Source organism: Arvicanthis niloticus, chromosome 26 (genome assembly GCF_011762505.2).
Source record: "Arvicanthis niloticus isolate mArvNil1 chromosome 26, mArvNil1.pat.X, whole genome shotgun sequence".
Lineage (NCBI taxonomy): Eukaryota > Metazoa > Chordata > Mammalia > Rodentia > Muridae > Arvicanthis > Arvicanthis niloticus.
In genome coordinates, this window is record NC_133434.1 from 15685932 (window position 1) to 15709335 (window position 23404).

At 48.1% G+C, this 23404-nt stretch overlaps 1 long non-coding RNA gene across 2 annotated transcripts in view; it reads right to left on the reverse strand.

Moving 5' to 3' along the window:
• LOC143439145 (uncharacterized) overlaps positions 1-21668 on the reverse strand; it is a 41524-nt gene extending 19856 nt beyond the window's left edge. For both annotated transcript variants that reach the window (XR_013107541.1, XR_013107542.1), the window contains exon 1: positions 21030-21668. This is a non-coding gene — a long non-coding RNA (uncharacterized LOC143439145). The remainder of the gene's footprint in view (positions 1-21029) is intronic.
• Between the last annotated feature and the right edge of the window lie 1736 nt (positions 21669-23404).

The following is a 23404-nucleotide window of genomic DNA, read 5'->3' on the forward strand; positions in this document are numbered from 1 at the left end:
ACCCCAACAGTCAATAATTGTCAATAAAGGGGCCATTGGAAAACTGGCCTGTTCCTTTCAAAGATCATCCAATACCACCAACCTGCAGAGTTGGCTCCCCGTCTCCCCTGACCGTTCAGTCTCTGGGGATATTTATGATCAAGTAACATTGACTTTTTTACTTTCTAGTTCTCCAAAGAATGTGTGGGACTGGGTAGCTTAAGATGGAGCGACTAAACCCAAGGACACTCCAACCACATCTCTCATGGGTAAACTGTTCTGGACCATACATTCACTATCCCTTTGTCCACTTTTTCAAACCAATCAATAGTGAACTTTTCTGTCAGGTTCACAAGTTCTTCACAAGCTAGCTCCTCCTACTGTACACTTGTAGGACTAATACAGCACAAACCTACTACTATATTCTGGCTCTGGAGCTCAGAAATCTATAGTGGGTCTCACTAGGCTAAAATTCACGTTGGTAACCCTGCATATTTTCCTGGGTTTGGGGAGGATCTGGCTCCTTGCCACTTGCAGTATATAGAAGCCAACTGCTTCTTGTACCACCCTATCTCTCTCTCTCTCTGCATCTCTCCTTCTTCTTTCTTCCTCTCAAGAAAAGCTTGGATTTCTTTGATCCAGTCCACAAAAAAACAAAACCATCTCCCTATGTCAAGGTCAACTAACTAATGACCTTAGTTCTGTCTATACCCCTTTGCCTAGTAACGTTACCTAGTTGCACGTTCTGGGAAACGAGACACGGACGTAATTGCAGTCTACCACTGGTTCCACTTTATCCACTTTCCTTCCCAAAGAACTTGAGGCTTGGAACCAATTTTCTTCTCAACTAGGGTGGTAAGAATGGGGATCCATGGGGGAACCACACCACTTCCCTCTGCAGGTAGGTTTCCCAATGAGCTCTTCTCAGTGTGGCTCTTCATAGCAGACCACCCGCTGGCACGGCCAATTGTCCCTCCTGAAATGAGCTAAGGACACCTGTTCTCCGGGTTACTATGTTGATTACACAAATGAGCATTTGCACAGCAATCTGGGAGAGAAGCCTATAGATGGAAAAGTACTTGTGTCCTGGCTTCAGAAGTCCAGCTTCAATTCTTGATTGCTTAATACTGAATAACGGTGTGACTGTAGCAGATTATACAATCTGCATAAATTCCCTCAAAGCCATCCTTTCCTCGACTGTGAAGTGGTGATGTTAGAAATAACTCCTCTCAGAAGACACAGGGGGATAAGATGGAGCGGGTTCTGCATAGCATTTTACATGCAGCCATCGATCCGTACAGTCGGGGACTGTGGTCGTCACACTAGAGTCCCCAGTAGATTGCAGCTACTCTGGATTGACAGGAGAGTTCCTGATAAACTATAGCTGTCCCTCCTTGCTTGTCGTACTTGACTTCAATCCTTTATCTGGCAAAGTCTCGGCTTAAACACTGTGTCTTCAGGAAAATCTTCCCTTTTTTTTCCTAGGCAGAGGTCATTAGCTTCTCCCACACTGCGTTACGTAACACTCAGCATGCATTTCTATTACAGCATTACTCTATAATGTATCAGGTGGAGGTGGGTTTTTTTTTTTTTAATACAATAATACCAACACAGATGTAGCCCCCTTAAGGGCAGGTACTATGTCTTATACTTTCTATACACAGTATTTGGTTCAGGACATTGGTTCAGGGAGTGTAATGTTTAAGAAATGTTTGTTGATTTTTTTTTTTTAAGAATTCTTTATAACTACTTAGAGTCTTCCAGAATATCAAATATCTAATCCACGGATTTACCTAAGCATATATCGCATTATTCTATTCTCAGTGTTGCCCTGGGAGTAACATTCTTTGAGGACAGAGTAGAACTAGGCTCCTTGGAGAGTTAGAGTCAGAAAGATTCGCCCCGCATCCATTCCCATTCTGGGAAGAGTGCTACTTTCTGGTCCTCAGACCACCATTCAACTGCATTGGTTTAGGATCTTTGCTTCCTCGGTTCAGCAACTAGACCCCACTGAAAAACTCCACTCCAAGCAGAACAGGGCTGAAATCATATTTTCACGGGATGTCAAACCTCCTCTCCTACCTTAAATGAAAGGTATTATTTCTGAGAGGAGAATGTCACACTCCACCACCAAAATTCTGCTTCCTCGGCAGAAAACCCCGGCAGTTTCTCTGCATGGCTGGCAGCTCTCCACCCAAGGCCAATGCTGGGAAATGCACCAGGCCCAACACAAATCACGAGAGCACAGGCCCTTTGTGATTAAGACAAGGAAAGCACACTCCATAAACAGTCGAGGTGCGGAAATGGGCTGTGGAGAGGAAATGGGGTCTAGGTACCACGCCGGGACCCACCACAGGCCCATACTCCTCTAGAGAAATTCACCCATCACTTGACCAAATAAATTCTCCCCAGCTCAGCAACTTTAGGGTTCGTTCCTGTAATGGACGGCTTCCTTGCCTCTTCATCTTAGGTATATATAAAAATATATCCTTCCTGGCTGCCAAAAAGCTGTCTGGCCTTTATCTCTGCCTTCTTGCTAGAGACTGTGACCTCCTTCTGATACACTCACATTTCAACTGCCCCGGGATAAAAAGCTTTGCACAGAGTAGTGCAAGTGGGAATGGAGTCGGGCAGTCATTGCATTTAAATAAATGGGAGACCGTCCCCACTTCTTAAATGGGTCAGAGTGTGTTGCTGAGGAGAACAGGTCAGAAAGTGACTTTCTGTCCCTTGGGCTTTTTGTTGTGTCAACCTGGTGTGTGTGGCCCGTGGGCTGATCATACTGTAAGTTCCCCCGGAGTCTCCAGAGCACTCATTGCTTGCCCAGCTGGCAGCTCTCAGTTGAGCGTACTTGGGCCAGATCTCCCCAGCTCAGGAGCATCAGAGTTCTGCTTCTTCTTTCTCCCTGCCAATGTGAAGGGCACCTGCTTCTTGACAGAGATGTGAGCCTGCTCTGGGCATAACCCAGATGATTAGCTCCGGTGTTCTGTGTCTTCTAAGTGCCCTGTGGCTGGGCTCAGGTTCCAACACGTTCCAGCCTACTGATTTCTGTGTTACAGATTCTGCCACTCTCAGACTAGGCTGCCAGAAGCTTTGCCGACACGATTCAGGTGTTGGCTTCTATGTGGCCTTCAAGTTCTCCTGAGAATGCATCCTTACCTCCTCAATGTTCCCCCTACCCTAGTCTCCCAGCCAACCAGGTATACTGTACCCTCATAAAATACTGACTGGGTTTCCTAGGGAACCTCCTCTAGAAAATTCCCATTGCCCACGTCTTCCCTATGAAGGACTCTCTGTTCAGGAATCCCCAGCCCTCTCCTCCATCTCCTCTCTGTTGCATGCCCAGGGGCTGTATGCAAACATTTGCTTTGATTTGTAAAATGATCCATATAATTAGGGAAAAGAGTTAAATAAAGGGACTGATTTCAGAGAGCAGGCTCTTAATGACACTAATACCTGACAAAGGGGGTCATTATGATGGGCTAATGGGCCTTGCCTGGCGTTCAGCTCTCTCAGGACACAATCCAACACACTCAATTATCTGCTAATCAGGGCCATTTTGTCAGAGGTTATTGCCCTGAAGTATCAATTATAGGAACATTATTAATACTGGAAGGAGACACCACTTACATGAAAGTGTTAAACTCCTGGGGCATACCCCTCGCCGCTTGCACCTACAGTAGTATGCTGTCTCTTTCTGTTCCCAGTAAGCTCCCAACCCTGGGCCTTTCCATGACCCATCGGGTCTACTGGGAAGGAGCCAGGGCTGAGATGATGTTCCCAAATCTGTCACCTGTGACCGAGCTGGCAATCCCAACTCTTAATGCCACCAGCTGGCAACAGTGACTTAGCCCAAAGCCAAGGCATTACTGACTCAAGACGTGGGAGGGGAGGAGAACCGTGGGCTACAGGAACGAGAAGCGTGAGTGTGCATGTGTATTCTGTCTCCCTAGCCTGCCCTTCCCTCCTCCTCTTTCTTTGGTGTGTGCTTGCTCTCACACTCTCCCTCCCCTCAGGTCTCCTCCCTCCTCTTTCTCTCTCTCTCTCTGCCCACATTTCCTGGTTCTTTCTCTCCCCTTTCCTCCCTCTTTGCCAATGTAGCTAAGCCAAGGAACTAAGAAAGAAAGGGGGCTGTGATCTCCCACTTCAGAACACAATATGCCCAAGACACAACCTATGTTGCAGCCCAGAACTCCTTTGTGCTGGAGGTTCCGTTTACCATGAGGAGGAAATGGCAACCACTGATAGCGGAGGGACACGGCTGAAACGGAAAGGCAGGGCAGGTTAGAAGAGAAAACCCGAAAGGGGTTTTGAATCAAATCAACCCTGATTGCAGTCTTTGTGCCACCAGTCACTAGCAGCAAGATCTCAGGTAAGTCGGTTAACCTCTCTCAGCCTCCATGGAAACAGGATATCTGGGGCAGGGGTAGACGACAGAATGACAGTTTCATGAGACACGTTAGAATGAGGAGTTATTCAGCCTCCTTGAAACTCGGTTTTTCACATGCAGGCTACAGTCAGCCTTATCCCTATGACAGAGCCACGAAGAAGACAAACGAGAACCTTCAGGTAGGCGTGACCAAGAGATAGATGCCATTCCCAGAATGATCAGTAACTTTTAGGTTGCCTCTGAGGGGAGGAAACAGCTAAGTAACAAACCAAAATGCTTGGAGGACACAGAATCTCTCTGTCCCTCTAGACAGCTACTAACAGAAAAGAGAGATAAAGAGAAGGACAGTGGGCTCCTGAGTCCTCCAGAGCATCATGGGAAGGTGCCAGCCAGTTTGGGAGAAGCTGCTTCTTGGAGGTAAATGGAATTCTCACCCCTCCTTGGCCCCACAGGCATGGACTTTCCCATTGCCTTCAGGGCAACCAACAAAAAGAAAAGTCACTCATGTGGGAGTTTCCAGGAGTCTGATTTTAGAGATAGAGTAAGATCTCATGAGGAAAAGTTCAGTAAAAAGAGGGAGGCGTTCTCATGACCAAACCACCGATCTGTCTCATCCTTGTGGAGAGACGCTCTGGCTTAGAAAACAAACAAGCAAAGAACAACAGCGACAGGAATTTAAAGCATGATTCTGAGCGTGCGCTCATCAACAGGTGGTGAGCACATCCTAAGATCTAAGCAATAAGATCACTCATTGGGAAAACGGCGAAGGACAGATCAGTTCTGCAGGAGCTTGGTCTGTGTGGTAATCCTGGTGTCTACCTGAACATAACTAGAGCCGTCTGGGCCCCTGGTCACCAAAGTGTGCACTATTCAATCAGGGGGAATGAGCCTAAGGGAAGACAAAGCATAAAAACAGGTGTCAGAAGAAACTATCGAAGTGATAGCCCAGCAGAACCCGAACGCAAAGAAATGGATTTTAGCAAAACTATAAAGTTCCAGCCAGGAGTCTTACCATAAAACTAACATAAAAGGAAGAAAGAGAAACCACAAACGCTTCCCTGAACATCAAAAAAACAGCAAATTGGAGGTATTTATTTGACTTTAGCAGAATCCAGCCCACCGAAGGATGTCCGATGCTCTGTCCTGCAGTTCACCCAGTACAGCCAAAGAGGGGCTGTCACTTACATGCACGGTGATGGAGCCAGGCCTTGATGATAAGAAGTGCTGGTTAAAGGGCTGAAGGCACTTCAAGTCCACCCTTTGACCCTTGATTATGGCTTATGAATGTGCTGTTTGGTGAACCTGGGTAATTAGTGTTTGGGTTAAGCAGTTACAGGGTTAAGTGCTACCAGGGGTTTGATCTGGGCTGACAGAGCCTGAGCTGCAGAGTGGGGTGGTTGCCTAGCAACAACACCTGTAGCACATTAAGCAGCCAGTCAGCTTTGTCAACTTCTAGCAAGGGCTTTGTACAGCAGAAGATGGGGGTGGGGGCAAGTTGATAGGGCACAGGGATGGAAAGCTGGACAGAGGAGAGAAGGGGCCGAGGATGCTGGTGGGGTATCAAGAGATTCCTGAGTCCTTCCGGAATGGCTTCGTGTCATTTGTCTCTAGCGAGAGAAAGGGAGGCACAAGCAGGTGTAAGTCCAGGTAGGCACCCTCACCCAAGCAATGATCTTGGTATTGCTCTCACCTCCTCCTAAACCCCTAAAACACCCACTCCCTCTCCTGGGGCGCTCTCCCATACATTTGCCTCCAAGTTTGATCACTGGGGAGGAGCCTAAAGGAGAAATGCTCTTGCTTTGTTTGCAAATTTGAGAGAATCAGAAGGAAGAGAACAAAAACAGACGCCCCAGGAGAGGAAAACTCTGAACCTCCCCCCCCCCCATGGTACTTTCCCACATGACCTTTTGGACATCATCCTGAGTATACCTGAGACATGGCTAGAAAGAAAAAAAAACACAAAGAGCTGAGGATAGGTGGGGTCTCAACAACACCATCGATTTTTTTTTTTTTTTTTTTTTTTTGCCAGCATTCCCAAGCTCAGGGTGAAGCTATCTAAATACTGCCTGAATAATCAGAAGGCTTGGGTCAACTCCATGAAGCCTTTGGCCATACCTGTCCTGAGACACAATGCCTTCACCTATGTGGTGGGGGATAATTACAAACTGACCCACTTCACTGATGAGGAGAAAAAGGAAGTTATTTTTAAAAAGCTTTAAAAATGCGATATTTACAAATGCTGTAAGTACTACTATGTGGGGGCTGTACCTGTATTACAAAGACGGTATGCATAAATCTGCTCTTTTGGGATCATCTGAGCTGTTATTTGGCTCCACACACTGGAGAGAGGAGCACCCACATGTTGTGTTGCCGAGTAACTCAGTGAGACGGATGGCACTGAAAGGGGCCTATTCATTGATTCTAGGCTGGGTTCACTGGTTCAAATCCAGCCCTGAGCCAACAATTACTGTAATCACTGGGTTTGGAACTCAGAGAGACTGACTTTCAGGAGACCTTCCACTCATCCATGACCCACTGAGTTTACAGCTTCAACTTATGCTTGTGGTTACAAGGGAAGCCGAGGGTCTGTGGCGTGAGCTGAAGCCACAGTCCACATATCTGCCTGCCTCCCTTGCACAGGTCAATGCATACTCCTTCTAGACCATCTTTAAAAGCAATCCAGTGACTGAGGGGTGATGCTGTTTGCTCTCTGAGCTGGGAAATAGGTGTCAGCATCCCTGGCCATATCTGACACTGTGCCTGCTACCCCAGCCTCCCTTTCACAGCTGAGAAAGAAAGCGAATCTCCCTTTACTATACCACGTCTAAGACAGTTCCTCCTCCCCCACAGAAGTCAAACCACATCTGATTAGGACAAAGATATATATATAGAGAGAAACCAGCAGACTTTATACCCTACCAAGTCAGAGCAGCAACTCACCAGCACAGCATGCCCCAAGACTTCTGTGTGATTTGTGGGTTTTCTGTCTATGTGGCTGTGGGGTCTGAGGGTGCACATCAGGGTGTGCATGTGTATGCCAGTGTGTCTGCCCATCGCTCGCTCCATGGCTTCTCTGTTCCGTGTGTTGTGCTGTTATTTTCATGCTCGGGGTTATATTTAACTCAAGTCATAATATTTGGGGGTTTGGAAGCCTGCTGTTTCACCAAGAAAGGCATTTGAATATTCTCAGTTCCAGAGAATTCCAAGGGCTCCGAGAAGAGAGTGAGGCGCTTGCCCCAGATTTGTCTGACACATCGTGGTCACGTGGACTCCATTAGCGGATGACTGAGGCGTTGAGCAGGCAGCCTAAAGGAATGTTGTAGAAAGGCTGAAGAGGAGTCCTGAGTGTTGTCAGGAGGAGGCTGATGCCTCCGGGTGTCTCAGGGCACTCACCCCACACATCCCCACAGGGAGGGGAGCTCTAATTGGCAATATCACCTGCCTAGTCATTGCCCTGCCTCTTACACATCATGCCCGTATAAGGGGGACACAGAACTAGAATCCCATGTGACACAAGGAAAGGCATACCTCAGCTTATCCTGCCTCTGTCAAGCAGGTAAAGCATGCAAATTGAGCCCTAGCTTGTCACTAGGAGTAGCCATTTTCCCCAAAGATACTCTGGCAAGGTTAGCATTAGGGAAAGCATGGGTTGTGCAGAGAGAGCAGGAATGAGGATAATATGACATGATTCCCTATGCTGTGTCATCCTTGATGACAGGTGGGTCTACCTGGGTGCAGATGCTGTAGCTGGCCTGTAAGCTCCTCAGTTCTGAGCCTCAGCACTACCTGGAAAGTCTATCTGGGCTAAGTTTGGAGTATACTCTCCTGGGTAGGGGAAGGTTTGAGAACATTACAGAATATGTTGAGGTGGGACTAAGGTGGGACTGATGGGTAGATGAAGAGTGAGAACAAACAGGGTTGCTACATGTCTTCATTTGTTAGAGATTGGACATATATCAAACATGTAGCCCAGGCTAGCCTGAAACTGGTTCAGGTTTCTGCCTGAGTCTCCAAAATGACAAAATTATACATGTGTGCCACCCCATCTGTCTCAATCAAATCTTTCTGTGTTAAAGGAGAGAAGGGATGGAATAGCCAACACTGTCTGAACCCTTCACCAGCAAGGATAGCTGGGACGTAGAGGATCTTCCTAAAGAATAGGTCCTACTGACAACATGAAGGCTCAGCCAGGTGGAGGGGCCTGGGAGAAGGAGAGGTGGCGTAGTCCTGTCCCAAGTCCTCATTGGACATCTCCAGCCAAGCACTAACACCAGGATTTGCTTCACATTCATGGGAACTGACATATGGTATAATTTTTTTTTTTTAAATCTTCCAAGTTCCCTAGGCAGCTTTGACGTGAATATTAATACTAACATAATTTCATGATGATTAGAGAACACAATTAGGGGCTATTAATAATGACACAAATAATGACATTTAAGGCCTCATTTTAATTTGAGTAATATTCTGTCTGGTGGTATTTAAACAGCTCTGTCTAGCACAATTAGTACAGGGCTGGGGTGCATTCACTGCTCATAGACTCGACCAGTCCCACCTCACCAACTCACCTGCATGACAAGAAAAAAATGTGGAGGCCAGTGACACATTTCTAAGAAGCACCCAGAGGATGGATACCTTCTGCCACAGATGCTTCTTAACCCCACAAACAATTGTCCTGGGCAGAAATTTGGGTATGGGCTTTAAGAGTCCACAGTGGCAAACACTGTGGTGTCTAGAGCTCACTAGATAAGAAGCAGTGCCATCTTCCCATCTACATCTTCTCAAGAGGAATGGTTCTTGGCTGCCAAGTTGACTGCATTGAGAGACCCCTAGGAGATGGGGAAAACATACGTCCTAGAGTATCTGAGGAAGTGTTGCTAGAAATGATTGACATGTGGAAAAAAGAGAGAAAGATTTGCCCTGAGTGGACAGCACCAAATAACACACCAGAGGCTCAACATATTGCAGCAAAAGGGAAAAGCCCACTGTCAAAAAGTCCACTCCCCATAACCTCTACTTTCTGTCCACAGCGAGGCGAACGTCCCCCTCTGCTACATGCTGTTCCTACATAGTGTTCTTGCTCGACATTCACGACATTCACACACGGGCTCAGAAACAATGGCGCCAACCGACTGCCCTGACACCTCAAAAACCAAGAGAGAGGAAATCAGTGGTTCTTTCGATAACTTGTTTTTTCTTGTGTATCTTTGCAAAGAGGAAAAACAAGTGAACTCATTATCTAAGAAGAAAAGTGGTTCCAGTTCTTAGAGAAGTCCTACTGGATATAGAACCTGGCTCCCTAACAAGTCTCAAAAGTTTCTTCTCTCTCCGCCCACAGCTCTCTTGTGCGTCTGTCAGAGCACACCACCCATCATCCTATTATAATGACCTACTAACATTCCCATAGGTTCCAGGTATACTGTTGGCTCCCAATAAATATTGCCTAGTACCCTAATGGCTAAACTATGGTGATGTTTGCCCTCCACCTCTTGGGTACTGCTAAATTTGGTATTCCACAATAGTACCACACCTCAACTCTCTGCAACTTCTGGATGCTTACAGTCAATAACAAACATCTTAGAAATGGCTGAGGCAGACAGGGTGCACTGAAGCAGTTGGGGTGCACAAAGAGGGGCCATCTGGGAAATGTGAAAACAGCTTTCAAGCAGAAGTCTATGGCTCTTAGAACCCAAAAGAACCCAAGGTTCCTAACCTATGAATTAACCAGTGGGGAAAACAAACTTTATTTCCTTGGTATGATTTGCAAATGTAGAATGCATTTAGGTATGACTGGACTAGATGCTAGATTTTCAACCAACTCCAGTATCTAAAAGGCAGAAATCACAAACGTCCTGATGAAGACAGACTGGATAAAGGAGGAAGCCAGAGGATGAAAGGAAGAGAAGAGAGCAAAGGAGAAGCCTGTCTGCTGAACACTGATCATGTGCCAGGCACGCGCATTGCTGAACACCCACCATCTTCTTTGATCTTCGAAATAATCTTTAGAGCTGTGTACTGTTGTGATTCTCATCTTACTATTAGTGAAACTCAAGAACAAAGAGCCCAAAGTCATATGCTTGGTCACACAGTGCTATGTGGCTGGGCCAAGCTTAAGTCTCAGTTCTGTCTGACTCCAAAGCCCAAGACTGTCACCGTACATGGCCCTGAGTTGGGGAGGGGTAACTGAAAAGGATTAGGACCATGTTAGCGTGTTTGTGCCACAAGAGGATTGGCCACCTCCCAAGGTACATCACAGAAGAGGCAACCTGTTGATGTCCCCTCCCACCTAAGGATCCTGTCATTGGGCCTGCAGGGGGAAAATGGAAAGCCACTGGCCAAGGGCCAGCATTGGGAGCTCCAAAGCTGATGAGGGCTGGAGGCTGGCCCCCTGGAACGGGTGGCATTGGACATGCCCAAAGACAGGGTTGGCAGGCAGCCAACTGCAGCACAGGCTGACAGGCTTTGGCAGAGACCAGTGAGACTGTGGAGGACAGGGCAGGGCCTGAGAGCTTCAGGGGACGTTAAGTGGAACCCTTTCTGGGTAATTGACTCTGTCTTCCCGTAGGACCCCTGCCAAGCCCAGGCAGGCCCAGCTTGACACGCTACAACCTGTCTGGAGTCTGCTTTGCAGCCACAGAGAGCCTGGTTTACAGCAGGCTGGTAATTTTGTTCTAAGACTCACCCCTTAGGTTGCAAGGCTCCTTTTGTCTGAATCCCTAATGTGTATTAACTCAGGGAACCATCTGAGTCCTCACCCACCCACGAAGTGATGTTGGCTGCAGCAATAGAGCCAGCAAACAGAGGGCAGTGAATGGAGCATACATGGGGCACCTAATCTCCAATAGGGTTGGGGGAGTCCCAAGGGCACTGGGTCCCCAATCCAAAAACTCTCATGGTAATAGGACCCTTAACAGCCCCAGAACTTACCATAGTCTCTGATCAAAGCATGATTCTTGTTTTCTACAGATTGCCTCTGTCCTTCAAATCTTTCCATCTACCTACCCTTCCTTTCCACCCAGCCCACCTCAAGGCAACAAGAGGACACATTAGTTGCTGAGATGGGGGAACCCAAGGTTCTAATGCCCTGACCATTTGAGAACCATCTATGAAGTCATGCAGGGGGCTCAGGAGGGGTACCAGGAGATGGGACTTCCTGGGACAGAAAGTAAACCCAGAAGCATACACAGAAGCCCAGTGCAGGACCACACTGCCTGTTCTCTTTGTCCTCCGTTGCACACCACAAACTTAACCAAGCTCCCCAGGTCCCCACTTCCCTGCAGCCTTCCTCAGTGGTGCCAACGCTGTGAGGCATTGCTGTCCTTCTTATCCACAGCTATCTGAGGCGACATGGGAATCTACCTCCTCCACCAATCAGAAGTACTGTAACATAGATTCCATCTCTGAGTGTTTCTTGGACACCCCTATTCCCCCAGGTAGACCACAGTAGTGACTTTTTTTTTTCTTTTTAGCCATCATAGCTGTTTCTTCCAGTCTTGGCATGACCATTGCCCTCTTAATGCAGGGCAGCCATGACTACTTGCAGGAGTTCTCATGAGGTGAAGCCTATTGGAAGTTCTTTAACCTGCTGGGCATGGTGGCTTGTGCCTGTAAATCTGAGTCCTTGGAAAACTAAAAGGGAAGATCATCTACTTTGAAGGCATCCTGGAATCCAGAGTGAGTTCTAGGACAGCCTGGGGTACAGAGTGAGATCCTATCATTGAGATGTTCTCTCGGGGAAGAAGGGGGAGGGGGGGCTCACACCATGCTTCTGAAGCCTCTCTCAGCTCCAAAGATTCCAATCACCTCCATGAAAGATGTGAACAGTTGGCTGGGGTGGGACTTCTTGGTGATGTAGCTGTTGCCAAGGGAACTCTTTGCTGGTGTAGCTTTTTGTGAGCAGCCCATGCAGTGGTGGAACTCTTCTGCAGAATAGGTGCCTATAAGCTGCCCTGAGAACTGCTGCTCTTGAGTCCTCCAGGTTCCTACAAGTGACCCCAATAGACTCACTGTTTGACCAAGCTACACTTGGATAGAATCATTTCATTGATCTGTTGGTGCCCCTTCTCTGTCTTGGGGAATACATATTGCATCTCCCCAGGAAAAACTATGTATGTGACAACCCCTTTTACCCTTCTTGTCAAAGCTATTATGCTAGACTCCAGACTAACATCTGAGACTCCTAGCTCTCCTGTCTATATACATCATTAGGAACTAAGTTCCCAACTGGGAAAACTATATCAGCATCTTCATGAAGAGCTGGCTATGTGCTAAGCCTTTTTCTATATACTTCACATATGTTGATTATATAATCTGTACAACCCCAGCAGTAAATAGACCTATCTATTATTCTATATTCTTCAGACCTATATTCTTCTAGGATATAAGGTCTGACTCCTAGTTCAAGGGCACAGTCCACCACACTGAAGAAGGTAAGGCAGCAGGAACTTAGCTCACACCAATGTTGAGCTCGACTCCCTTTCCCATTGGTGCAGCCCAGGATCCCAGCCAGGGAATGGTACCGCCCACAGCCGGAAGGTGTTCCTACAGCAATTAACATCAATACAAACTAGACAACCATCCACAGCCTTGCCTGGAGTCCCATCTCCTGGGTGATTCTAGATTCTGTCAAGTTGACAACACCAACCATGTCACATACCTGGGAAAAGACAGAGCCAAAATCCCAAATTTTCATTCCTACTCTTAAGACTCACAATGATGTGGTACTTGCTTTTCCCACGACAATTTACATGTCCTTTCAACTACATCCTACCATAACTCTAAACTCCTCAGTATGCTGTGTCTCCAAATGCCGGTCCTGACCTCCTATTCTCCAGCATCTCCTGCTTCACCTTACAGCCCAGCCCAAGGGGGTCACATTTTCTCTAAGTGCCACCAGCATTAGAAATTTTGTTCTCTATGATCCTTCCCTTGGTGACACCAAAAGCCAGTCTTTACCCTTTTAAGCCTCCCCAGGAAAGCACTGCTGGTAAAATTCGGGACACATGAGGTCACTACGGTCATTCTTCCCCCAGGCTCCTGTAAGTGACCTCAAGTGTCTGTATCACTTGAAAAGGCAAATCCACCCCTCTGAACATCAGCATTGCCACCTGTAAATGGCAGTACTTACTTGCAAGAGCTGTCTAGATTAGGAAGCCATTGCAAGGGAGCATCTGGACCCTAATAGACTCTGAAACAAGTGTGATGTTCTTCCTCCCAGACTCTACTACACAGCACTGATCACAGTCTCCCTGACAGTTGGGCTGTTGGGGTCCTCCTATGCCTAGAACATATGCCTAGAAACTATGTTACTCAGGCATATAATGGATATGTCCAGCCCTGTTCATGTCCATGATCCCTAAACACTTTAACTATATGCCAAATATTTCTGGTGCTCAATAAATCCATTCTCTGTGACTCCATTCAGGAACCCGATGAACATAGTGTTAAAGAGATAAACCCAGATTATTTCTGAGTGTCCTTCAACCTGACAGTCTAGAACATGAACCATTAGATGCCTAGAAATCAGTTGTACGAAACAGAACTCTGCCCACCTTGCACTTTTTGTTACCGACAATATCAGCTTGAGGTCGTACTGACTCTTCAAATCCACCCCTGCCCCTTACATTTTCTTCCTTCCAATTATTTTTTCCAGGGGTCTGGCATTTCTAGTCCACACCAGGAAGCTGAAGTTCTCTGGCAGCCCCAAACCATGGCTGCCACTGGTGGAGAAGTCAAACCGGCAAATAGAAATGTCACTCAATCATTTCCCAGCGCTTTCCTCTCGTTGCCCTTCCCCACCGCATATAATGAGAAATTCTTTTTGCCCAAATATTGTTTGAATTTCAAATACACAATTTCCCTGGGGGTGACCAGATGAAAAGAGAAATCTGGTTTGCAACATAAGACCTCTATGCGGAAGTTGCATTGAACGAACAGCAAAACGAAATTTTTATTGAGCTCCTTGAAATGACGGGCACATCAAGGAAGCCAGGCTCCTTTCCCACTGTGGTATGCTTAAATTATTTTAAGTGAATGCCAAGAAAGCACCCCTCAAGGGGTGAGAAAAGAAGGGAAAAAATTTGAAACGCAGTGGGCAAAATGATAAATCTGCTTCTGGCATTGAGTGTCTTCCTAGAGTCTGGATGCCCCCGCTAGTCTTCCTAAGCAGACTCTGTTCCTAGGAGTCCCCTGGGACAATAACTTTCCACTTCATTCAAATAGCAGAGGGTAGTCTAACCAAAATACACTGGTACTCACCTCCACCCTGAACAAGTTGGTCCTTACATGTAAGGCTCAGACTTGAAAATTGTGCTTAAAAGCTTACAGATAACTCAAACATACATCCAGTGTTGGGGCTGGGCATAGATTCACAGTGTGTCATACTCTCCTCTAACCTGAAAGGCAAATGACCATGTTTCCTAGCATGAGTGTACTTTGTCAACACTGAGGGACTCAGGAAGCTAAGGGTTCCACTCCATAGCCATGGATGAGCCTGAACTACTGATCTTTCTGCCTCCATCTCCCAGGGGATAGAAATTGAACCAGAACCTCCTGAATACTAGGCAAGCACTCTACTGACTGGGCTATGTCACCAGTTTAGGCAAGTCTTTAAAATACCTGCAGCCTAAAATGAGTTTTAACACTTGGCTCCCCTCCAGCTGGAAAACAGTACACTTCTAAAATTGAGGTATTAAGGTATTACTTGTGAAAAGGCAAAACAAAACCCAGGTCTTCAGGGCCTAGAACGTTCTTTCTGGATCTGGATGCCAGGCAGTAAGAATTTGTCAACAGGAAAATGGGCAGGAAGGCTACAGATTCGGGGGGGCGGGAGGGGGGGAGGGTTTAAAAGACCTGATGAAATTCAGGGTGAGGCAGTCTTGCTGGGGAAAAGCCAGTATAATTTGTTCTTTCAGCAGCCTTGTGACTCAGCTGTGCCCTGATTGGCTCCTGAATCCAGGCAAGAGGAGACAAGTCCGCGGAAAGCAGCAATTGCCCATGGTAGTAGCTCATCCTGGGATCCCCCATCTTCATGGCTGATCAATACAGCTGAGAACTACCTTGCACAGATGTGCTAGAGAGGCCAGAGAGAGGCAGACAGGAGGACGACTGAGAGAAGGGTCTAAGTTCCTGAAGGGTGTACAGAAGTCTATAGATGTCCCTTAAGAACCGGAAGTGCTACTAGGTGTGATGCCTCTGCAAACATCAAAACTGGGGTGAAAGGAAACTGAGGTGGGGGAGGGAAAGAAAGTGATCCATTCACTGCCTGCAGGCACTGGTGGACAAGGTGTTAGGAATATTGTGGGCCCACTAACTGACATCCTTCCTTCTGCCCTCCAGGAGCATGGTTGGGGTTTGAGTTAAAACAGGGAACAGACAGGCCTGCTTATAATACTGCCCTTGCCAAAAGGCAAGAGGGCCAGCCTTGGGTTTCCCAGCCCCAAGTCAGCTGCCTAAGTGCTCAGTCCTGCTTATGAAAGAGTCCCCTCTTTCTCTCTGAAAGCCTCGAGCTCTAATTTATCCTTCCCTTTGATAACCAACTCCAAACACATTCCGCAGAGGCCGGGCCATCCGTGCACAAAGGCCTGTGCTCTTGCCGCTGAATGCAGCTCTTCACTCTTGGGGGGACTTCTATAGAAGGCAGAATCCACCAAACAAGCTATTACACTTAAATCAGACAATGCCCGAGGTGGCAGCGAGGAGACCAGCGTTAATGACTCAGCCAGCAGTGAGTTCCTCTGTTTAGAAGCTCCACCTCAGCATGAGAGAACAACCAGCTGCCCTTCCTGGCCTCGGCCAGATCCCTCTTCCCCTGCCTCCAGACTAGAAAGGCTCTGAATCCTGCATGTGGGTTCCCCCAGGCCCACTCTACTGACTCCTCATTCTCTTCTCTGTCTAAGGAAAAAAAAACAGAGGCCTTAAGTCCTATCAGCTCCCCGTTCTCTTCATTCTGAATATAACGAAACCATGGTAACTATCCAAAGTCACAGAGTTAGCTGGTGACAGCCAGGATTAGAACCCTGTTCTCTCTCAACTCGCTTCATCTCCCTCCATTCACAGAAGCTCTCATATAAATAAAACGATTTGCATAAAGAACTCTAGATAATCCCTGGCACATAAACACCTCCCAACAAATGCCAGGTCACTTCTTAAAGTAGCCAGGGCAATGTCTTCCCACAGTCTATTCATCTACCCACAGATTGCCTGCTGTGAGCCCTGCAGGTGTCTGGCCTAAGTCAGGGAACATGGCCATGAGCATGGCCATGGCCTAGCTCTGTCCTCTGCAGCCTATGTGGTATGTGGTTAGGCAATAGCAGTGGGGATGAAAGGGTGTATTGGAGACCATGGGAGGGATATCTGTTCCTGATGCAGAGAAACTGGAATCCGGAGGTGAGTCAAAGCTAACAAGGGAAAGGAGTGAGTGAGGGGAAAGGGAGAACACAGAGAGTTTTCTAGGCAAAACCTTCACACACACACACACACACAAAATGTGAATGAAGACGGGCTGCATCTAGTGAAAGAAAAATATAACATTGCTGTGCTCAGTGAGATGGAGCATCATCCAGGAAAGTGACTAGACCTGGGTTAGGAGAACTGGAACACTCATCTCATTAATGACAGACAGGCCATGCAAAGGAGGCTGTCTTGATCCTGAGGAGTAGAGGATAAGGTGTGGACCTATTGGGGGTCACCGGACCTCCAGTGGAATGAGATTCGAGGGGGCTGCAGCAAGGGCAGGGTCGGCCATTTGTTCCACTCTGTCACATTCCGTGGCTCTCATCTTGAGTCACCAAATAAGACCTGCGTTAATAGAACTCATGAAGGAGAAAATAAGACGGGAAGGAGAGCTATGGCATCCGAGCAGAGGAACTGAACAATGGTTTTCCCCGGCCACTTGGGTCATTACCCAAAAAGCTTGCAGCACCGTGTAGCGAGATGACGATCTTAACCGCTGACCAGATATGTGACCTTGGGCAACCTCCATTTCCCCATCTGTGCAAGGAGGACATTTACTAAGTAATGGGCAAGCTGCCTTGCGGGCGCTCCCATTCAATGCTTCTGTTACTCGAAATACATATCCTCCACAATGCTTTGCTGTGCCTTTTAATGTTTATTAAAGCAGGACAAATCGTTCTCCTCTTATGGCTGAGCAAACATGGCACACCAAAACCAGGTATCCTGCACAATGAACAAAGACACCTTCTCTTTGGGGTTCTTGTCAGTCAATCCAAGAAAGACCTGGCTCTGAAACCAGCCAGAGGAACCTGGTTGGGAGGTACATTCCTGAGCTGCTCAGGCCATACCTGACAGCCTATGGGCAGCTCTGCTCTACAGGAACTTCAGGGAAACCCTTCCCCCAGGCTCTCTGCCCTCAGGCCTGCAGAATTAAACTCGCTAGAGTGTTGTCTTTATCCAACAGCTCTCAGGGCTGGCTAAGGAATGGGAGGAGTTCCAAGGGTTTTGGGCAGGTGAACAAAATAACAAATGAGGGTTGGAGAGGAGCGAGCCTTAAGTGTGAGCTGGTTTTGGCTGAGAAACGCTCTCCCATCCGTGGCTTTCAGAAACAAGCCACACAGCATCCAGAGGTGCACAGCTGCATGGAACAATTCAAAAATTGCCTTGTTGGATCGCAACGTGCCAATTTTTCAAATCCAGAGCCATTTTCACTATTACAGTGTGTGCAGCCTAAGCCTGGAGGATTTTCTTCTGGGAGGGAAAATTGATGCCCGGGTTACCATTAACCCCCATTATCACAGCACGCCCCATTCCAAAACTATTCTTGGGAATCAAAGGGCCTAGAAGAAGCTATAGAGGCCCATGGTGAGGTTGGTGCCCAACATCACAGGTGCTAACGGCCAAAGTCCATTAGCCCCAAGTCTCAGAAGGGAAGGAGAGAGAGAGTGACATGGAGGGGGAGAAAGAGAAGCAACATTAACAGGAAGGATCTGGGCATGTGTTTCACCAGGAATTCCTAGGCTCTGCATGCTGGCCTGCACACTGCACTTCACTGGGTAGAGGAGGCACTTGCATGAACTGAATAGCAGGAGCCAAGGCTAACTTCTGCAGACTCCTCTGTTCCAACGTGGTGTTCTATCCAACAGGATGGACAGCGTGATAAAGGATAAAGGAAGTGCTCCAGGACCTGGCCTAGAGGCTACTTATCTTATCTCCACCCTTTCATCCAACTGACTGGATCTCTCTATCTCTCTCTCTCTCTCTCTCTCTCTCTCTCTCTCTCTCTCTCATCTTGAAGGGACAGCAGTTGGCTGTCTACCCAGGGAATTCTATATAGAAAATAATTCCAAGCAAGTATGAACCCAGTCAAGAGCCAGAATAATAGCAGGCGCTATGAGCTCCATACTCCCAAGTCCCCCAGCCCAGCCAGAAGGCGATGATAGCACATGCTCTTGCAAAACACCGACATAGTTAAAGTAGGGGAGCCAATGAGCAACCGCTGTGGTGGCTTCAATAAGCTGTCCCTCACAGGCTCAGGTATTTGAATACCTTTGATCCCCACTTGGTGGCACTGTTTGAGGAGGCTTGGCGTGTGGCTTTGTCGGAAGAGGTGTGCCCCTAAGGGTGGGCTTTGAGCCTTTAAAGCTTCCTGCATTTCCAGTTCCCTCTCTGCTTCCTGCTTGCAGTTCAAAATGCAAGCCGCAGCTTCCTGTCCCTGCTGCCTTGTCTTTGCTCTAGCATCGCGGACTCTAAACTTCTGGAACCATATGCCCAAATAAACTCTGCTTTCCAGCAGTTGCCTTGGCCATGGTGTTTTATCACAGCAACTGAAAAATAACTAAGACACCCACTCATCAGCCAACCTCATGAGCAAGACGTTTCTATTGTCAGATGGTGTTAGCAGTAGCCACTGGTCTTGAATATAGAAAACCCAAGTCTGACCTCTGGCTCTGTCACTTCAACCTTGTTCTTGAGGTTGTCTATGAGCTCCAGGTTTGTTTGTTTGTTTTGTTTTACCTATTACCTGGAAGTAAAAGCAAACATCCCCCACAGTTGTTTGTCCACATTAAATGACGTCATTGAGGAAGTGACGTGTAATGCTTAGCACATCATACACACCTGAATACGGTATTGTCCCTGCCAACGAAAGGACACAACTATCTGTGCCCTCATAGACAAAGATATGTGTATGATAAAAGAAATTTGATAGTAACCACATACATTAAAGACACACACACTCGCACACACACACACACACACACCTAGTATCCATTCTAAAATGTCCACTGTTTGTATAATGATCCACCCTCTTTCAGTTTGGCTTAAGAGTCTGCTTCAGTTTGAGTACTGTAACTGCACTGTTGGCCTGCACTGGACATTGTAACAGTAGCCCATAGCCTAAGCTGGCTTTGAACTACAGATCTCCCAGTCTTCTCCTCCAAAGTCCTGGGGTTACAGACCTGTGTCACTCTCAGCAACAGCCTGCACTTAAAAAAAAGTTCTTCTCCCCCCAACCTTCATGTTGGTTCCTTCTCCAGTAACACGAGCATGCCACCATCCGCTAAAGGACCACATAGTCCTGTTGTTGGCTGCTGGAAGGCCAATGGGAGAAAGGCCACCGTGGAGCTGAAGAGCTAGAGGGGGAAACATACTCAGGAAAGCAGCCGCCTTGGGCCTAGTTCTGTGCTAGACCCTGAGGTAAAGGTGAATCAAATCTTTCAGAGTCCTGTCCTCTAGGGGCTGCCATGAGAGTGGAGGCAAAAGACAGGTGCACTGGGAGGCAGCTGGACAGATGGGGGTCACTCGGAGGAGACCCAAGAGGGACACCCCGCGGAGCCAAACCGTAGGTGCTTTGATGCCCACTCACACTGCAAAGTTGACCTCTCTTAGTCACCAAGTATTTAGTGCCGGAAGGAAGGGGAGGAGAATGCAGAGCTAAGTGCTGACGGGACGTCCCTGTCAACACAATGTTCCGCCTGGCCGGGCCTTCATATATAAAGATATTTAATGAATTAGTTAATTAATGAGAGGAGTTTGATTGATAGATCATATGGTGCTCGCAGCAGGGTGAGTCTGACCCTGCTATCACCGCCTAGGCTGAAATCCGTCCCCCTCATTGGTCGGGAGAGTGCGGTGGCTCCGGCAATTTGCATGCATTTAATGTAGCTCTTTAATAGGATGTAATGTTAGCGAAAGCCAAAAGCGCAGCAGCTGTAACTTAAAAGACAGCCCCATTACTGCAAGCCTTATAATTAGGGTAAGAGGGAGACTCGGGCTGCCATATGTTAAACTCTTTTGAGGTTAATAGCTCTGTAAGATTTTTGCAATTTAAAAAAATTACACTTGAAGGATGATGACAAGGCTCATCAATGAAGGGACGTTGCACCGGAGGGAAGGGACAGGAAGATCCCATGGCCCCCAAGGCCTCTCTCTCCTGGGCAGGGCACGGTGGCTCCTTTTCCCGACTCAAATCACCTAAGCTTTCCTTCTTTTGCCATCTCTGAGCTTTCTCCACCGAGCTCCATTAGGGCAGAGCAGCGATCTGGGATCTGGGAGTCGGGTCTCTATCTTCGCCGGGCTCCCAACTTACCCAGCTTCCTCCTGTCCTCTGCTTCCCGCCCTGGGCGGGGGAGGAGGGAGGGGATGGGGGGGGGGAACAAGTCGCGTGCGCGCGCCCCAGGTCGGGAGAAGCGTAGCGCGCGCTTACCTCGCAAAGTCCCAGGCAACTCCAGAGCAATTACGGGCCCCGGCAGGTTACCTGGCGTTGATTGCACAGCCGGGGCCGAATCAGGGAACGCGCAGCAGGCAGTGCCCGAGGGTGGGGGTGGGGGTGACGGCAGGAAATTGAAGGGAATTTGCTTGGTAATTATCTGGCATAGGACCTTGAGGGTGTTTGTCCCTTTTGTGCCACAGCCTGTGTGGCGTAGGGAAAGGGCGTGGGATGTGAGGCTGGATCCAGGACCTGGGGAACTGAGCAAAGCGCTTAGGTCCCGGAACTTTGCCCCCTGCTTCCCGGCTACGACAGATGACAGGGCGGACTCTCTCCTATTGGGTCTCCAAAAGGAGTCAGATCCACCTTCTCAACCTCTGGTGCCTCCCGCCATGACTCCTTCTCCTTTGGCCCAGGGGAAAGGAGGTGGGACAGTCTAGCGAGCAGTTCTCTGGGGGTTAGAGCAGCCTGCACCCGCATATTTCCCTCAAACCGCCTGTGCTTGGCGGAGGAGCCTGACAGAGCAGTCCGATCAGCAGATCGTCTCCCGCATGAGTTCTGTTTCCAGCATCTTTCCCTTCCCCCTCGCCACCGCGCGTGGGTGTCCGACCAAATTTCTTGTGACAGTCCAGACAAAACAACAACATGGGGAGGAAAAGAAATCCCTTTTATTTTTTTTTTTTAAAGGGGGCTCTTGTTGGAAAATTACAGGAGGGATAAAATTACTGCTAATTGCACAATTATCTGATTATCTCTGGTACCAAAAATAAATGAGATCTTTCCCTCCTCCCAGCCACTTATGGAAGTCTCAGGGCGGCTCTTAGAGAAGAGACAGGTCTTTCTTGTCAAAACCTGGAGGGACCAGAGATGAGGAACAGAGCTGGGAAGTGCGGAGGGAGGACAGCAAAGTGAAAGGCCAAGGACACAAAGCAGAGGAACGACTGTTTCGGACAGGGCAGGGCGAGATAGACAGGGTTAGGGAAAACGAAGCAGTAGGTGAAGGTTCTGGGGAATTCTGTAAGCCAGAGTTCAAAGGGTTTACGTGATCAGTCAGTTTAAGCACTAGCTTCAGGTTTACATGCGAGCTCTATAGAGGTTAGGTCTCTTGTAAGTAGGCTTAGGAGCTGGCAGAACAGGTAGGATCTTGACAAGAAGGCACACTGGGGTACCTAGGCAAACCTCCACCCCTTCTAAACTCTTACCATGTGCTAAGAGTAACATCTGTTTCCAATTAAAAAGTAAGTTTGGAGAGAAAAAAAAATCCGTTTGCTTTGGACATCTTGATTTGAGGTACCGCTAACTGGTAGCTGCAGAAATATGCTCCAGCAACATCCGGCTAACTTCTGTTAGTGCCTTGGTATTTAAAACAGGATCCCAGCTACTTCCCTCCCATCACTGTCTTACCCATCCTGGTCTGTCTCTATCTCTTCAAATAACTTCAACAAAGACCCTGAAAATGAAGGATTAAATCTTGGGATATCTCCAAGGAACCCGCTGTCCTAGACTGCCATGGCAGTGCTGTAGGCTTTTCTAGAGGAGAGGACCCAGGGCTTGAAGGATGTTTCTACACAGGGCCAGTGAAACCTAAATGTGGGTGCTGAAACTGTGTTTGATGCTTTTCTTAATCTGCAGGGTTTGGTTAGCTCCCGAGCACAGCCAGGCTTTCTTTCCGCTTGGATGTGGCCCAGTCATCTGGAGCTATTTTCCCACGGGAAGGCACTTCACTTGGTGCCCCACACTGAAATGTCACTTTGGGGTCAGAAATAACACCTCAATTCATTAATGTAAACGCCATCGGGAGGCCTTAGAAACAGAGTCCACAGCACTTCCTGTTCCGACTCATCAACTGGTCAGGATTGGGAAAGAGACTGTGGTCCTTTCCCTCACCCCACAGGCTCCCACAGCTAGGGGAGGCAGAGAAACTCCATCTCCATGAACCCCAAGTGTGCCCTGCAAGGCTGAGGACCTTAGCAGCTTCACAGGCACTCTTTGGCAGTCCGAGCCACTGCCCCACAATCACCTTGTCCTCACCGTGTGCCCTCCTGCAGAGCAGTGATGGCTGCTTCAGAATTACCATCCACAGATCAATATGGGGGCGATTACTGGCCTTGTGCAGACAGCAGAGCTCATTCTGGAGGCGATTGGGGACACATGCACAGACATAGCTCTCCTTCATTACAGCAGCTGGACCCCAGGTGGGAGCGACCCAGGGCCAGAGACTCCCAGGACTGGGAGCCAAAGGCGGTGGTGAACACACGGCTGTGAACTAAGGCTGTGTGAGAAAGACCGAAGCCGATGGATTGTCAACGAGCGGCACTCAAAAGAGTAGAGGCTTGCTGGGCCTCCTCACTCCTAAACAAGCTCCTGCCCTC